This window comes from Bubalus bubalis, chromosome 16 (genome assembly GCF_019923935.1).
Source record: "Bubalus bubalis isolate 160015118507 breed Murrah chromosome 16, NDDB_SH_1, whole genome shotgun sequence".
Classification (NCBI taxonomy): Eukaryota; Metazoa; Chordata; class Mammalia; order Artiodactyla; family Bovidae; genus Bubalus; species Bubalus bubalis.
Genome location: NC_059172.1, coordinates 11,254,609 through 11,267,158, shown reverse-complemented (window position 1 = coordinate 11,267,158; position 12,550 = coordinate 11,254,609).

The following is a 12,550-nucleotide window of genomic DNA, read 5'->3' as shown; positions in this document are numbered from 1 at the left end:
GCTAATTCTCTCAGTCCTGTCTCTCCAACTAGATCGTCCCTCCTTGAGGGCAGAAGCCATGTCTGATGTCTCACGCACAGTGCTGGACATCAACAGGCGCTGAATCGAATGTCTGCTAGTGTGGCTGGACTTGCCTGTTTGCATCTCAGCAGAAACGGGAAATATGGGATGAGATCCGACCATTAGGAGAACCACAAAAGCTGAAGTTAGAAGCCCATCTCCCCTGTTGCTGGCTCATCCACTGCTCCAGAGACAAGCAGGCATGGACTTCAGGGTAGAGTCCCTGGATCCAGGAAAGGGGGCCAAAGCTGGCCCCACCAGACGCCCCTTTCTCCTTAACCAGGGCCCTTGGACAGTGAAACAGACTGGGTTTCCTCTATCAGCCTATTAGCCAGATCAACAGTAGAGAGCCTGAGGCATGTGTGTGTGTGTTGCAAGTACCATCGCAGAGAAGCAAGATATTTCCCTTAGATTGTTTTCCTAAAAAACCGTTCGATGTGAGTGGAAAGCCCTCAGATCTCCAACAGCAGTAAGGAGAGGATCGCGTCAATTGCACTGTCATTCATTCAGCATTTACAAGTATTTACTATATACTGGGCACTCCATCCAGTGCTGGAGACACAGACCTGTGACATGAAAGAGAAGACACGTGGGACAGACAAGGTCAGCACACCTGGAAGCAACCAGGGAACAGTTAAGAATGAAGTACTTGGGTGGCCAGTAAACACATGAAAGAAAAAAGGCTCAACTTGGCTCATTTTGAGAGATTCAAGTCAAAACTACAATGAGGTCTTTTCTCACACCAGTCAGAATGGCCATCATCAAAAAATCTACAAACAATAAATGCTGGAGAGGATGTGGAGAAAACCCTCTTGCACTGTTGGAGGGAATGTAAATTAATACAGACGCTATTAATGGAGATTCTTTAAAAAACGAGGAATAAACTATCATATTGACCAGCAATCCCACTACGCTAAGCACATGCCAAGAGTCTGGCTGGGCCTTCCTTTCAGTATGGGTCTAGGCTTGTACTCAGGTCATAGAAGCAGCCGAGCATGTTCAGAGAGGCTGAGTTCCCTGTGACAGGCCTCTGCAGAGATTTGGGGTTGGAGACAATGGCCTAACAACGGAGGAGATGAACTCTAGGAAAAAAACAGGAGTCTGTTCTGATCCCAAGTGTGTCTGGACACCCGACGCCCATTTCTATTTCATACTATATGAAGGGACATCCCTGGCGGTCGAGCGGTTAAGATTCTAAGCTTCCAGTGCAGGGGTTGTGGGTTCAATCCCTGGTTGGAGAACTGAGGTCCCACCATGCTGCTCAGCATGGCTGAAATAAAGATTTAAAAAATCATACTGTATGAAGGATATAATTCATGTCTTGCAGTAGCAATGCTTCTCACGCAGGAGTTCATCTCCACAGGGAAAATTTCCAGATTTTTTTTGAGGAAAGGTCATATATAGCATAGAATTGGCCTCTCCAAACATCCAGTCAAGGCCGAGCACTGAGGAATTGATGCTTTCAAACTGTGGTGCTGGAGAAGACTCTTGCGAGTCCCTTGGACTGCTAGGAGAACAAACTAGTTGGTCCTCAAGGAAATCGACCCTGAATATTCATTGGAAGGACTGATGCCGAAACTCCAACACTTTGGCCACCTAATGCAAAGAGCCAACTCATTAGAAAAGACGCCGATGCTGGGAAAGATTGAGGGCAGGAGGAAAAGGCGGCGACAGAGGTTGAGATGGTTGGATGGCATCACCAACTCGATGGACATGAATCTGAGCAAACTCCGGGAAATGGTGAAGGACAAGGAAGCCTAGCGAGATGCTGACCATGGGGTCACAAAGAGTAGGACATGACTTAGAGACTGCTGCTGCTGCTAAGTCACTTCAGTCGTGTCCAACTCTGTGTGACCCCATAGACGGCAGCCCACCAGGCTCCTCTGTCCCTGGGATTCTCCAGGCAAGAACACTGGAGTGGGTTGCCATTTCCTTCTCCAATGCAGGAAAGTGAAAGTGAAGTCTCTCAGTTGTGTCTGACCCTCAGCGACCCCATGGACTGCAGCCTTCCAGGCTCCTCCGTCCATGGGATTTTCCAGGCAAGAGTACTGGAGTGGGGTGCCATTGCCTTCTCCAGACTTAGAGACTGAACAATGACCAAATGCCCAGTCACGTTGGCCCATGGAACACACACACTGGAATCCCGCACCTCCAACACACACGAAGGCAGGATATGATACTTCAAAATATGAATGTACTCAAAATCAAGACATTATTACACCAGGTGCCAGTGACGGGAGTGGTGCTGAGAACCCCTACAGGCCTGAGGAGCTGTGGTCTTGGGCCCCCTGCCAGGACAGGGCTTAGGCCTCAGGGACAGGGTTAATGGGGCTGGACTCTGTCTAAGGCCAGGAGCGGGGACCTGAGCCAGAGCCCCCCTCCACCAGGTAAAACTATTAGGATCTTGAGCCCCTAAGAAAACCATAGTTCAAAAGACACACGTACCCCAGAAATGGTATGAATGAACTTATTTACGAAATAGGGACAGACTCACGGACGTAGAAAACAAACTCACAGTTACTGAAAGGAAAAGGTGGGGGCGGTGGGGGCATGCTAACTTCATACAATTGGCAGATGGGAACCCAGAGCTTCTCCACGAAGGCCTCTCCCAGAGTTCTGAAAACAGGTCCAGAGTCGTTCTCACCAGGCCTTCTCTCCACAGCCACGGGCCTTGGGGTGAGGCTAGTGAAAACCAGGGGACCCAGGGATAAGGGGCCAGGCCAACTTCTGCCCACTGCTCTCCCAATCCTGCAGGTGCCAGCTGGACACAAGGCTGAGCATCTGAGGACCAGACGAAGCGGGGACCACGTGGCGTTCCAGACCCGGGGACACTCACCATCAGCGCAGCTCCAAGTCCTGCCTGCGGAGGACGGTGGAACAACAGGGAGATGGAGGCGCCCACAGACCCCGCTGTCCACAGCGGCAGCCGCGAGCCAGTCTGCCTACTGACATTAACATTTAAACTCATCAAAATGGGATAAAACTAAAGATTCAGTTCCCTCGGTTGCAGCAGTCACGTTTCAAGTGCTCAGCAGCCACATGGGGCTGGTGTATTGGACAGCACAGATACGAGATGTCTCCGTCAGCAGAGTGTCCCACACGGGAACCACTGCCCCGGACAGTGAGCTCCGACCTGCCCCAGGGGTATGAACAACCAGGCGCCAGACGAGTCTGCGTCAACCCCAGAGAACCTCCATTCAGAAGGCTCCGAGAGTGGGTCCCTGGATCCAGACCCTTCCTCACCTCCTTCTCTTGTTCCTTTCCAGTTTCATGGAGATATAGTTGACATGCAGCCCTGTAAGAGTCTAAAGCATTCCTCTTAACGGCTTGACTTACATAGTTTGTGAAATGATGACCACAGTAAGTTTCATGAACATCCATCATCTCTTATATTGGGACGGCCAAAAAGTTCATTTGGGTTTATCCTAACATCTGATGGAAAAACCTCAAACGAACTTTTTGGCCAGCCTGATAGATACAAAAAGGAAAAAACATTTTTGTTCTTTTTTTTTTCCTGTGATGACCTCTTAAAATCTACTCTCTTAACAAGTTTTAAATACACCATGGAGCAGTGTTAACTGTAGCCATTAAGTTGTACATTACATCCTCGGTACTTTTTAATCTTAAGACTGGAAGTTGGCACCTTTCAACTGCATTCATCCACTTCCTCCTCCCCTTCTTCTTCTTAGAAAATAATCATTACTTCTCATAGGCCCTGAGGCCTCAAGGAGCCTGGATGGTTTAGCCTCCTTCAGGCCTCAGGGCCTTTGAACCGGCTGTCACCTCTTCCAAGGATGCCAGGATGCTCTGTCGCATCTACATACCAAACGGTGAGCACCGTGCTGGGGCTGTTGGTACCTGCCCGTCCCCTCAGCACCGCATCAACATGCCCACAGCTGCCGCCTGGGGACTGTGAGCTGTGGTGGCCGTCTGGCCCTTGCACGGGCAGGCAGTGCTGGGGAATTAACGCCCCAATAGATGGGGTGTTGGTGGACAGACACCTCTTGAGTAAGATCCCTCTGAGAGCTATTCTACGCATGCTGCAGAGACCCGAGTTTCAGCAGTCCCCAGGGGCAACTGGCCTGAAGAGACAGATGCCCTTTACCGGCTTTCTCCCACCCCATTCGACTTCTCACTCCCCACTGGTGTTTCCTCGGATCACTTCCCAAATGACTGGAGTGACTGGGCAGGAGATGTAGTCATTCCCAGAAAAAAGAAAGTCAAAGGAAAATTGAGGTTTGGGATTAAAGGTGAGGAGTTCTGTGTTGGCGAGTGACGGATTTAGAAATCTATCACCATCTGTCATTATCAATTTCTAAATCCAAGGGTATATAAATATATACACTCTTTTATATTCTTAAGAATATGTTACTTGCTGTAGCAGTTTGAACATGATGGGTGGCAACCACGTCCAAGGGGTGGCTGAAGCCTTGGCTGAGGCTGGGCGATGCTGGGATGACGTAAACAAAGCGAGAAGGAACAATGGCCACGGACAGCACCCTCAGGAACACGGGTAACTGCTCACCCCAGGCCCTCATCTGGAACGTGCTAGAACATCTCTCTCAGACTTACCCGGTGATCCAGTGGTTAAGAATCCACCTGCCAATGCGGGGGGCGTGGGTTCGATCCCTAGTCAGGGAAGATTCCACATACCACGGGGCAACTAAGCCCATGCACCACGACTACCGCGCCCACGCGCTCTCGAGAAGCCCACGGTCCGTGACAAGAGAAGCCACTGCAGTGAGGAGCCCTGGGCCGCAACTCGAGAGAGCCCACACACGGTGATGAGTCGGAGCAGCCACAGATCAATCATCAATCAATAAGCAGGCTTTAAGAAAATGCCTCTCTGTCCATGAAGACAGACAGCCTCTGCTTCTGTGTCCCCTTCTCTGGGAAGCCTCTCGCCAAGCACAGCCATCTGGTGCCGCAGCCGTCGCCCTGCAGCCGTAAGCTGCTCGCTGTATGTCTCCCCTCCCCCCTCGGCCCCAGGTCCCAAGGTCAGGGCTGGTTCAATCATGTTTGAGTCCCCGGTGCTTGGTACAGTGTTCAGCAAAGGTTTGCAGGTGAATGAATGACTGAAGGAACCCGTTCTCCGAGGTCTGTGACATACTCTGCACTTCTTGTCTTTCTGGAAGGAGACTTTCCTGCCTGGGAGGATACTGCCTCTAGAAGGAGCCCTTGGGCCAGTGAAGTACCAGTGACCTATCTGAGGAATGTGGCCCCAACCTTACAGCCTGGCTTTCAAAGTCCTCAATGGGGAAGATCCATCCTTTTCTCCACTGCCTGTCAAAATCCTAGACTTTCTTCGAGATTCATATTTTTCCTGATCACCTCCTCCCAATTATTCAGAAGTAACTGCTCTAATTCTGTTAACGTCTTATCTGATCTCTTTTGTGGTACTTTGATCATGTTCTACCTTTTCTGTATTTATTCAGTTCAGTTCAGTCGCTCAGTCATGTCCAACTCTTTGCAACCCCATGGTATGCAGCACACCAGGCTTCCCTGTCCATCACCAACTCCTGAAGCTTACTCAAACTCATGTCCATTGAGTCAGTGACGCCATCCAACCATCTTATCCTCTGTCGTCCCCTTCTCCTCCTGCCTTCAATCTTCCCCAGCTGTAGAGTCTTTTCTAAGGAGTCAGTTCTTCACATCAGGTGGCCAAAGGATTGGAGCTTCAACTTCAGCATCAGTCCTTCCAATGAATATTTAGGACTGATTTCCTTTAGGATTGACTGGTTGGATCTCCTTGCAGTCCAAGGGACTCTCAAGAGTCTTCTCCAATTCCACAGTTCAAAAACATCAATTCTTCAGCACTCAGCTTTCTTTCTAGTCCAACTCTCACATCTATATGTGACTACTGGAAAAACCATAGCTTTCACTATATGGACCTTTGTTGGCAAAGTAATGTCTCTGCTTTCTAATATGCTGTCTAGGTTGGTTATAGCTTTTCTTCCAAGGAGCAAGCATCTTTTAATATCATGGCTGCAGTCACCATCTGCAGTGATTTTGGAGCCAAAAAAATAAAGTTTCTCACTGTTTACCCCATCTATTTGCCATGAAGTGATGAGACCAGATGCCATGATCTTAGTTTCTGAATGTTGAGCTTTAAGCCAACTTTTTCACTCTCATTTTTTACTTTCATCAAGAGGGTCTTCAGTTCTTCTTCAGTTCAGTCACTCAGTCGTGTCCGACACTCTGCGACCCCATGAATCGCAGCATGCCAGGCCTCCCTGTCTATCACCAACTCCCAGAGTTTACCCAAACTCATGTGCATCGAGCTGGTGATGCCATCCAGCCATCTCATCCTCTGTCAACCCCTTCTCCTCCTGCCCCCAATCCCTCCCAGCATCAGGGTCTTGCTGAGTTCTGCTTCACTTTCTGCCATAAGGGTGGTGTCATCTGCATATCTGAGGCTATTGATATTTCTCCCAGCAATCTTGATTCCAGATTGTGCTTCATCCAGCCTGGCATTTCACATGATGCACTCTGCATATAAGTTAAATAAGCAGGGTGACAATATACAGCCTTGATGTACTCCTTTCCAGATTTGGAACCAGTCTGTTGTTCCATGTCCAGTATTTATTATATATATACCATTGTTATATTCTTAAGAATATTTTACTTGCTGTACCACTTTGAACATGATAGGTGGCAGATATTCAGGATTATTTACTGAATTCCAAATGAATTTCCTTTAAGATATCTAGCCAAGAGGAAATATACAGAAATCTCTAATAAAAGGGCCTTTGTATCAGTCAGCTATCACTGCATAACAAGCTATCCCAAACTCAGTGGCCTGAAATAACACCTATTATTATACCTTACCTGTCTTTAGGTTGACTATGAGTAGGCTAATCAAGGCTGGGCTCAAATGGGGCTCAGAGGTCTTCTGACTTTACTGGGGTCACTTCTGTATCTAGAGATTGGTTTGGGGATAGTCCTTTAGGCTGGGCTTGACTGGACAGCTCCACTGGGACACACGTCTCTCCATCCTCTTCCTAGGATCAGCTAGCCCCGAATATTCTCATGGCAATGGCAGACACACCAGGGAACAGGCCCAGTCATGGGAGCACGTTTGAATACCCTGCTTGTGCCACATCTGCCAAAATCCACTGTGCAGGGTGGGGGAATTACAACTCACCCTCAGAATCACAGGGCAATGGGCACGGATATAAGGACTGAAAAATTGGGAGCATTAACACAATCTGCCAGGGTCTTCTTCCAAGTTTTGCTGCCAGGAAGCCGGGTAAACAGAACATGTGCTTTGCACTCTGTCCAACCCACAGCCCCAGAGGAAGTGTCACTTTGGGGTGAACTCAGTGCTACTTTGGGTGAGCTTTTAGGGTGTCACCCAGTAGCCCCTCTGTTATAACACACCCCACATGGTTCTATGGTTGGTTCTGAAACGGTTAAAGCTTAGAGCCCTTTTAAGGAGGCGGTGAATTAGGTCTCTCATGCTTTCCTTGAGCCTTGTGCAACAATGTATCTTGCCCAAGAACTGGTCTTTCTTTAGGAGCTAATAATCACACAACACAATGTCTTACTCATGCAAATACTTGACTTGTACCCCTAATTACACAGCAACAGTATCTCTCACTCAGAGATGGTTGCCCAAACCCATTCTCCCTGACTAATCTTGTGCCAAAGTTATCTCGGGATGTATGCCTTGGGAAAGAATCTGGTGCAACTCTAACAACCTTGAGGTATTCTTTTTATCTATTCTCAGCAGCCACTTGAGAGGTAAATAAGGCCCTGCTTAGTGAGGGTGGGTACTCTTTTGACCCCCTTCTGATGTCTATGTCAGAAGCTTCCTCTGTCCTGTCACTTGAAATAAGAATCTTTGCTACGCGAAGCTCTGAGTGACTGAGACTGTGTCTTTGGTCCCAGAGTTAAATCTTCTCCTTTGGAGACCACAAACGCGGCACCGAACACCGTTCACTATAAGCTATCGGTTTTTGGGTGTCTCTCTCCTCCGTTACACTGGATGCCCCTGTCTTATGCAGCTAGAGTCCGGAGTGGATGCCCATAAACACCAATTTTTGTGTGTGGCTGTGCTGGGTCTTCACTGCCGCGTGTGAGCTTTCTCTAGTTGTGGCAAGTGGGGCCTACTTTCTAGTGGCGCGCAGGCGTCCCGCCGAGGCGGCGTCTCTTGGCACAGAGCTCAGGCTTAAGGCCCTGCAGGCCCAGTATTTACGCTGAGCAGGCTTAGCTGCCCTGAGGCAATGTCAAATCTTCCTGGATCGGGATCAAACCTGTGTCCCTGGCCCTGGTAGGTGGATTCTTATCCACTAGGCCACCAGGAAAGTCCCCCCCAAACTCCTCCTGAATGCTGAGTGAATGACAGTACATTTCTGACCACCATGACCTCTCCCTTCCCTTTCTGCCTCTTTTTTGACCTTTTATCTTGTTTTCCAGGTATCGCTGGTTCATCTGTTGTGCTTAGAATTCACCATTAGAGTCACATGGTTGACTCTTTACTCGCAGAATATTCAAGGCAGTCACCTCAAAAGACTGCAGTTTTCTACACTCTTTCCCCACTCTGAATTCTGAAGGAAGTTTCCAGAACTCCCACAGTAAGCCTGTCATGTTCACCGGAATACTCCTCAGGGTGACAAATCTTTGCCTTGTTAAGGTGGATGGAATTTTTGGAAACAGCTGACAGTCATTTGGATCCAAAGCTGGTGACTAAGGTGGGTGATCAAGCTGGGTCACTCTGGGGACAGAAACGAGCTGTGGTCGGAGAGAGATGAGGCCCGCGCTGTGCCCGTAGTTTTAAAGCTATTCCTGAGGACAGGTCCAAGGAGCCACAGCTGAAGAGAAAACAATCATCTGAGCACGCCAGCCCCTCCCAAAGTGACTGTTGGGCAGGGGCCCCTAAGCTACGGTGAAGAGGTTTTCATCCCACTTACTTTAGCTCTGGTTCTGGTTCTTTTAACTCCTTTGAGAATCTGATGAAAGCTCTAGACCTCCTCTCCAGACAAACGCCCATCTCATGAATAATTTCAGGAGGCCCATGGACCCCCGCCGAGGTCGAGCCAAAGACCCCATTAGAGCTTCTGTTTGGAATGCACAGGCTAACCAGTGTGAAGGCAGCAGAGAGCAACAGGGCTGCTTTCCTTCCTTCCTTAGTTTCTGCCCACACACCTCACCCTGAGCCCAGCCCCGGTCCTTGATGTAACAGATTCTCCAGAAAGACCATGTGAGCTCCCGGTCCGCTCTCCTTCACTCCGAGATCGTCTCTGTGGACGAGGGCCCCTGTGGCCAGCTTGTCCCCTCAGCAGCTGTCAGGCGGACAGTGCCATGTGAGCGTGGTGAGCCTTCTCAGGATGGCTGGGCATCAGCCTCCGCGAGGTTCGTGCTTGGGAAGAAGTGGGAAGGAGCCTCGCTGCTCCAGTTAGACTCGGGGTGCCTTAGGGGTCAGGGCCAGGAATGTCCTTTACTTTGGGTGCTCGAGGGCCACGACAGACCAGCTCCCGTATCCTTGGCGCCCCTCCCTTCAGGCACCTGTCAGGATGCTCTGAACCGCCGCCAAGGGTGCAGGGGTGGGAAACGCCTGCCATGAGGGCTGACGGCCACGAGAGGGAGCCATTTGTCCTGAAAGCCCAGGCGTCTGGCTGGAATCGTGACTCCCACCTTCACCGCCCCCCCCCCCCGTCACCCCCCAACACCCACGCAGGCTCGCGGTCATGTTAGGTGCTGACGGCGGGCGGGGACAGAGCCTGGGGTGCAGGTGGCCACCAGCTGAGACAGATTGTCCCCCAGCGACCTGCTTCTTACCCAGGCGGGTACGATGGCCACAGCCACCCCCAAAGCCTCTGAGCTCTCAGACCTTTTATAAAGGTGCTCCCTCATCTAACTTTTTCTTTTCTTTATGGCAAAAGTAACACACGTTCAAAGGGGAAAATGAGAAAATTCAGACATGCAAAGGACACCTTGTAACCAGCCCTTTCTCAGAAATATGTCTGGTCACCACAACAGGAGGGCGTTCTGCCTGGGACCCTCAGGAAGGTAACAAGAGTAGGGGAGCCTCCCAGGGAGAACGGGGGTGCCTTTGTGTCGAGGTGTATCTCAGCAGTGTGCAGAGAGCTGGTGACACCTCCAGGGTTCCGAGCCACAGGTGCCCGGAGGAAGAAGTGTGTGGCCGGGCAGAGGAGGGAAGGAAGCTGGTCCCCAAGGAGCAAGCCGTGCCCGCCCCATGCGTGTATCACGCGCTCACAGGCGGTGGTTTACAGCGAGAGCAACTGAGACCCAGATGGGCTCACTCCCTCTGGGTCACGCAACCAGGGAAGTGCCGGAGCCCCCGATCTGAAGTCAGGATGTCTCGCTCCAGAAGCTGCCGCCGTTGCTGGGCCTTTCGGGGCAAGGGTCTGTCCTCAGGCTCGGAGAACGGGGCCCACCTCCGCACGCCCCACCTGCACCCACAGCATCGCCCACATCCCCAGAGTTGGCAGGACAGCCGCAAGCCGGGAGGGCCCTTCAGGCCATCGACATCTGGTCCTGACTTCACCACCCCTGCCCTAAACCTAGCTGTCAGGAGGCCTCAGAGTGGGAAGAGCTGGGTGTTTGGGCAAGATCCTCGGGATGCCCACAGCTTGCTCAGCCAAGGGTCTCCCACGTGGCCTGGCAGAAACCGTTCTCTCTTGTCTCCGCGCTGAGGCTCTGCAGAATGGGTCCACAGAGACTCGACTCATCTTCTCCGGAAATAAGCCCCTGCAGCCCTTCCTGGGGTGGGGGTGCGGGGGACAGGCTGCTCTGAGAACAGCCCCCACAGTGCCCTGCTCCCAACCTCCCTTTCTTAGGACACCTCCTCCCAGACTCAGCCTGGAGGCCCAGGGAGGCCTCCCCTGGTTGCCAGGGCAACCGCTCCATTGTTTCCTGCCGCAGGAGTGGAGCCTGCAGCCCCCACCCCGCCCACCCCCCCCATCCAGTTCCTAGACCCCCACTCTCCCTACGGTTCTTGAGCTGGGGGAGCCCACAGGGCCCCATTCTACTCCTCCGGGCCTCTTTGTCACAGCAGGATGCTGAGGAGGGGGAGACAGGCGGACTGGTCACCATGCCAACATCACTTTGCCCACATCCCCGGAGGGCAGGGAGGGGCTGGGGCGGCCGCTCAGCCAGCCGTCTGGGGAGCGGTTTGTCTCTCCCTTGGGTCACCTGCCAAGCCCCGCCCCCTCCCCGGCTGCCGGCCCAGCCACAGGCCTAAGCGTCCATGGCTGGAGGGGATTCCGCTGGCTCTGGTTTTCACCCAGTTTGCGCCGTTCTCGCTCAGTGAAGCGCAGCTCGGAGCTCAGGCTTCACACCATCCTGTAGTTTCACCAGCAGAGGGGGCCTGGGCTATGGGAGAGGAGCCAGGCTGTGCCCCAGAGCTGGGGGCCATGGTTCCTCCTCCATTCACTCGTTCACCCACTCTCATTCATTCAACAACATAACCCCCGGGCTGACTCAGGACCACTTCAGGATTATTAAAACCACTTTACAGAAGGAGAACTCTTACTCCAAGAGGTAAATGGCCCTAAGTGCCCCAAATATTAAGTGTCGGAGGCAGGATTTAATCTCAGGTCTGGCTGCCTCTAATATTGCTGTAAGTCAAGATAAGACTACATTCTCCCCACCAGTGACAGTATCTTGACCACCTCGGGCACCATATGTAGATTGATTATTGACTAGAAAATAAAGTCACTACAAGGAGGTTAAGGGTGGGGTGTTCTGCACATAGTAGCTGCTTGATCAGTATGGAGTGCCTTCGGGATGGATGGATGAACAGATGCACGTAGAGTATTAAAGGCAACTGTTCATGCACTCCTTCATTCATTCAGTGAATAAGCACTGAGGCCTTCGGTGTGCCAGGCATTGTGCTGGGCACGGTGGGCATGCGGAAACAATCCATCTCTGGTCCCAAGTCTGGGGAGAGCGGTGGACAGGTAACGCACCCATGACAGTGCAGTGGCATGAGAGCCACAGTGGGGGAAGCCAGGCTGACCTCAGTGACATCGCTCATCTGAACCCCTGAGTCACAGACCCTCTGGGCTGCAACAGATCATAAAATTCTTCTAGTTCCACTTTTCCGTTGTAGTCATTTCATGTACCTCCATCACCATTTGTGCCGTATCTACCTAGCACTCACTGTTAATATAATAATAATGTTATTATATTATATAAATATCAGTAATATTTTTCTTTAAACTCACTTATTAAGCTCTAAAATGATTACGTAAGATGGAAACTTTATGTCACTACCAGACATGGAAGACCACGGAAAATCCATTCACGGTAAACAAAACAATGTGATTAAATTCAAGGGACATACAGTTGCTGCCAGTGGACCCTGATTCTAAGACCCACTCTCTTAAAAGGGAAATTCATAAGGGTCAGTGAGGGTGTTAGAAACATGGGCACCAAGTTGATTCCTTCTCTTTGATTTCAAAAGGCTTAGAAGAGAATTATAATGGGAGGAACCTTCTTAGCAGGTGATTTAATGTTATTTAGG